Genomic DNA, 6,000 nt, shown 5'->3' on the forward strand with positions numbered 1-6,000 from the left:
TTCTTGCTGGGAGCCAGCAGGGCAGCAGGGGGCTGGAGTCATCACCAGCACATCCAGCTGCTGGGCTGGGTCAGCAGAGTGCACGGATGCTGTCCTGGAATGATGGGGTCTCTGCAGGAGGGAGAGCGGCTCCAGGGTGATTCAGCAACACGGGGAGCTGATGGTGGCCAGGTGAATGGAGGCAACTTATTGGCTCCAAGGACTGAGAGGAGCCTCAGAGGTCTCCTGACCATCCATCCGTTGTATAGGGATCCTGCAACAGGTTTGTGATGCCTGCGTGCCAGCGCTCTGTGAGATGCTCCTTTGTTTGGTCCCAGTGAGGAAGTCACCCAGCCTCCCTAAGAGCAAAATAGCTGTGGCTGTAAGGAAAAAGCAAACAATGCAGCTAACCTTATGTTCCCTCAGCTGCTGGGTGCCCCATTTGCAGCACCAAGCTGGCTCCAAGTGGGACACAGAGTGCTGTGCAGATCCCAAATGCAGAAAGGTCACCTGACATTGTGGACTTTTGGGCTCACATAGCGGGCACAGTGGTGATGGACTGGAGTTGGACTAGATGATCTTTGAGGTCTTTATCAACCTTAATGATTCTGTGGTTCTGTGATTCAGTACAACTTTCTGGTTAAGATCACTGCAGCCAAGCAATCGCCTCTGGAATCTCTCCTCTCTGCAGCCCAAATTTCCCTCCTGACCCTGGCATTCAGCATAGCAGTGAGTGAGGCTGAAGGATTTGGGATGTAAAGGTCGGAATTTCCTTCCTGAGAGCTGATTGATGCACAAATGAAGCAAACATTCAGAGCAGGAGATGGCAGGAATTGTAGTTCTCTCTCTCTTGGCTTGATGGTCTAGGATTGAATGGAACCACTGCTTAGCACCTTGGGTGACAAGGAAGGTCCCTTGTCCTTCTCTCAACTTTTTCCTTGTCTCTTCTAACCTCCTCCCCCATGTCACCTTGCCTCATGTCATCAGCACTCCCTTGAGAAGCCAGTTAGTAACCCATGAGTGTCACCACATCCATAGCTCCTGCCTGATGTCGAGGCAACACAGCGAAGTAATCAGAGAATCATGAAATCATTCAGGTAGGAGAAGACCACTGATGCCCCCAAATCCTATCCCAGCCCATCCCCACGGTGCCCACTGACCACAGGCTGTTCCAAGCTGGCCCGATGCCACCCGCTGCAGTCACCATCGCTGTGCAGAGCAGGCAGGTGGGAGGGCACAGTGCTAATTGAAGGGCAATGGCAAAAGGTGCCATTGGGGTGTTCCATGACAAGTCTGGGAGCCAGGAGTGCAGTGTTCCTCCCCCAGGGGCTGCCTGCACCTGGCCCAGGCTCTGCTTGTGACTCTGTTTGCCTTTCTGGAGAGGGAGTTGGGGTCAGAGGTGTCTGTCAGAGGAGCTCATGAGTGCCACTGTGATGGGTAGTGCAGTTGGAGCTGTTAGTTGTTGCCTGAAGGGACCTTCTCCATGCCTCTGTGTGGAGGTTTGACACTGCTTGTGCCATAAAGCAGTGCTGGATGTGACAGCTGCTCTCCATTGTATGCTGAGTGATGCTGGGAAGGGGGATTTGGGACATGGCCCACATTTCCAGCCCTTGGCAGAGGCAGGAGGATTTGCTTTTGTTTGGATTTTGGTGTGCTTTGTGCTGGACTGTAGGAGCTGCTGTGTGATCCCAGTGCAGCTGGAGACCTGCGCCTTTTGCTGAGCATCTCAAAGGCATCTTTATGAATTAGTTTCCATTGCTTGTTTCTTCCCATTGCTGGAACTGAAACCATTCGGGCCTGAACCATTACTTGATGTTACCCAAACGTCAGCACAGCTGCCTCTGAGTCCATCAGCTGTGCATGGAGCTGAGCCCATCCCCCTTGTGCAAGCAACGTGAGAGCTGCATTGAGGATATCTGCAGGAAGAGTGGCTGCCTGGGTGGGGTGTGCATGGGGCAGGGAGCAGAGCATGCACCCAGGGAGGCACGAGGCAGGCCGGGCTGAAATCCTTTCTCTTTTTTCACGTATGGCAGCAAAGGCATTTCTGAATAAGGGTTGGGGGAACTGGGATCCAAACAAAATGCCCCAGGAGAAATGGGGAGAAAAGCTTCCAATAGGAGACCTCCAGCCTTCTGTATTCACCAGAACCTATTGATTACAACCCGCTGAGCTGCTGAAAGGCACTGACGAGGTCAATGTGCTGAATGCCCTTCTTGCCTGAAGCCAGCGCTGTGTCTGTGCTGTAGAGCTGGCAATTGTGTGCAGTGTTCCCCTGCCCTCCCCACCCCCTTGCCAAGGCTCCACATCCTCTCTGGCAGCTTGTCACTTCTCTGCAGATGTCTAGACAGGAGGATTCAGCGCGTGTCACTTATGCCTAATTCATTAAAAAAACACACACAACACAACCCTACTGAGAGCTGGGGATTCTCAGTCCTGCAGACTCAGCGCTGTCTGTGGCTCTCAGATTAATTCCGCTGCTTGCAGGAGCAGCACAGGCCTTGCTTGCCACCCACAGCACGAGGGTTTGGGGAACAGAAGGAGGATGTGAGGGATGGGAGGACACAACCAGCTCCATATGGGGGCTCTGCCACCCCATGGGGTCATTGCAGCAGCAGTGCTGGATCTGCAGCTCGGAGCAGTGCACTTGCGGCTCCTGAGCTATTAGTGCCCTCTGCTTCCTCACAATTGGTGACTTCATCTCTTCCAGGCTGAACACTTGATTAACCTCATGTTAAAGAGGAGCTGCTGCGTGCTGTCCGTTCAGATTCCCTGGATGAATGCAGAGTGAGGAGAGGCTGAATTTCTCAGTGCTGTAGTGAGGGCACAGAGTGTCCTGTCTGTGCCAGTGATGCCAGCACAAGCTCTGCTGAGGACAATTACCCAGATTTAGTGCCCTGGGTGTATACAGCTGGATGATTTCCAACCTGCTTCAATCATGTTTGCTGTCGGGAAGGGAGCGGGAGTGGTAGCAGGGCAATATATTCTACCATGAGCCGTGTCAGGCCCTCTGAAATCAGCAAAAATTTGGGCTATCTCAGTTGGAGGTATAAGGGCAGGTAGTGTGCATCAGCTGCAGCTTGTGCAAACGGCGCTGCTGTCTCAGAGCTGCCTGCTGCAAGAGGATTACTGATGTTAGCTTAAAGCTTCTCTTCAAACGCAGCCCTCAGAGCCCAGGGATGCACCAGAAGGGGTGGCTCAGCAAGAGCACACAGCTTCACGGGACCTCCGTGATGCCAGATGGAAGGGGAGATGTGTGGGCAGCCTGTATTGTGCCCAGCCAGGTCCCTGGGTGTCCGTACTGCTGTGTTCGTGGCCTCACGCTGCAGCAGCACAACAGCAGCTATTGTTCCTGCCAGCTCAGCTCATGATTGTGTCTCATGATTGCTGAAGGGAAGGAGCAGTTCCCGGAATGCAGGAGAACATCTTCTCCACAGCCTGGCTCCAAGAGGGAGGAAGATGCTTCCCTACCCGAGCTGGGCAGCAGTTGCCTGTGCCCCCTGTTCTGTCCAGTCTGGCTTTTCTCTGAGCTTTAACATTAACTGGGTATCTCTGTTCATTATGGGAATGCTGGATGCAGAAGGATGCTTGCTGGGAAACGATTCAGGACCCATCGCAGTGGGGTTAGAGTGGGATTCTGAGTGCTGGTGTAGGGCTGTTTTCCCCCTCTCCCCTCCCCTGGCCAGCTGTGCAGGATATCTGCTGGCAGACAGAAACCTCCACCCAGGGCAGCCAACAAAGGGCCGCTCTGCTGGGCCTGGCTGGGGAAGGGGCCATCAGCGAGCTTCTCCCCAGAGAATGCTCTGCTCTCTGCTTATTGCTCAGCATGCTTCTCTTCACTCTCAGCAAAATATGTTTTATTTTTTTGTGTGCGGAGAGAACAGGCCTCCCTTTGGGCAGGGATCATTTGCATTCATTAACAGAGCTGTTATGCATGGCCACGCTCTGTCGCAGAGGAGCCAAACAAACGCCTGCTTTTTTTTTTGTCATAACCCAGGAGTGCTTACAAGTCAGCACTGCATCCGCTCCAGCTGATGCATAACACGTGCACTTGGGCTGCTGCACACCCCACAAAAGTGGGTTTGTATGGACTTCCCTCCCCCCCGGAGCCCTGCACACTGCCTTACTGTCTCCTGTGGTCCAAATGATGTTCCCCATGAATTATATCTTAGCAGGGCTCATAGACTTTCATTTCCTGGGAATGAAGTTTGCTTTTCCGTGTGCTGATGCATGGGGCCAGGAGGGAGGAGGGCTTTGTAGGAGCTGTTTCCTTGTGTAGCTCCTAAAGGAGGGCCCGTCCATGGGGTGGGGATGCTGCTGGGTGCCCAGTGGGAGGGAGGTTAGGGTGGTGTCTCCCTTGGGTGCTGCTTGGTTGCTTTGGAGCCCGATGGCGCAGCTGGCAGCACAGAGCACTGGGGCATAGGAGGTGCTGGTGGGGCTCTGACCCTGCTCAGAGGTTCACTGCAGGGAATAATGTCACCCTTGTCACTTCTGCATCTGTGCTTGCCCGGAGTTGTGCAATGACTCAGTGGCAGGGCTGGGAAGAGAGCCCAATGCTTCCGACCCTCTTTGGAAATGCATTTGATTGCTGGAGCTGAGGATGCGCTGGCAGCAATGTACCCTTCAGCTGTGCCCTCTGTCTGTCCCCACCTCTGCAACCACATCCTGTGCCACCCCCTGGAGGCACGCTGTCCTTCCCACCCTACAAGCACTCTGTCCTACTTTGTCCCCTCCATGCCCTCCCAACAGTGATGGAGAGAAGGATGCTTGGTGGTGCATTAAAGAGAGGCACCAACTGGAGCAGGTTGGGAGGACCCTCAGGCTTGCAGCCAGGGGAGGGGAATAAAGGAGGGAGAGAAACATCTGCTCCTCTGCTAAATCAGGTCTGGTCCCAGGTGCTGATACTGCAGTGCCTTCATGCAGCAGGGTCCACAAGTGTTCCTTATAGGCATGTCCTGGGGATGCTGCAGCTTTCTGCAGAGCTCAGCTCAGTGCTTAACTGAAGGGCATGGAGCACCCTGCTCTCACTGCTGGAAAGCGTTGCTTTCACGATGCTCCCGCCCTGGCAGCGAAGAGGGAATCTCACATCACACTGATGATGCACGGAGAAGAGGGCATTGCAGGCCTCTCTCCCACTCAAAAAAGATGTTTATTCATCTTTTCCCTCCCCCAGACGCTGGTACATGACACAACTGCTATTTGAACATGAATAGAGCTTCAGCAGCTCAGCCGGCGCAGCGTGGGGGGCTCTATTTTTAGGCTGGAGATGTGGAGGTGTGGCGAGGCAATGGGGAGCAGAGGGGATTCTCTATCCGCAGGGATGCGGGGGCTGGTGGATGGATGCAGCACGATGACTTCCTTCCTTCCTCCATGCTCCCCTCCTCCCTCCTGGGCAGCTGGGCTGTGCCTGGGTAGGAGATGCAGGAGGGCAGCGTGTCCTGTTTGTTGCTTGTTTAAGCTTTATAGAGTCAGAGAACATTCTGAGTTGGAAGGGAACCCATAAGGATCACTGGGTCATGTTTGTTGTCCACTGTAGCTTATTTAGGCTGTGTCTAATCACAGAATCACAGAATGGCCCAAGTTGGAAGGGACCTCAAGGATGATGAATCTCCAACCCCCCTGCCACACACAGGGCCACCAACCTCCACATTTAATACCAACCCAGGCTGCCCAGGGCACCATCCAACCTCCAGGGATGGACGGGGCATCCACAGCCTCTCTGGGCAGCTGTTCCAGCACCTCACCACTCTCATAGTAAAGAATTTGAATCAATACAAGACAGGTGTGCCCCAGTGAGGCGTCTGAGGTTGGTGATGTGATGGACATGTTGTGGAGCAGTGCCCTTTTGACGGCAGGTGAGGAGGATGCTGACCCACGGATGGGCTGGGCACAGAGCAGTGAAGACCCTCAGCCCGTATACTTGAGAGCCATGGAAGTTGTGTGGATCTCAAGCCATTCCTTCAGGATAACACGTTGTTTTTCTCACTGCAGTGAGGCCGGGAAGGGAGAGCTCCCAGCACAGCC

Source organism: Centrocercus urophasianus, unplaced genomic scaffold (genome assembly GCF_019232065.1).
Source record: "Centrocercus urophasianus isolate 14NV4802_14NV808 unplaced genomic scaffold, USGS_Curo_1.0 seq_36, whole genome shotgun sequence".
NCBI classification, from domain to species: domain Eukaryota; kingdom Metazoa; phylum Chordata; class Aves; order Galliformes; family Phasianidae; genus Centrocercus; species Centrocercus urophasianus.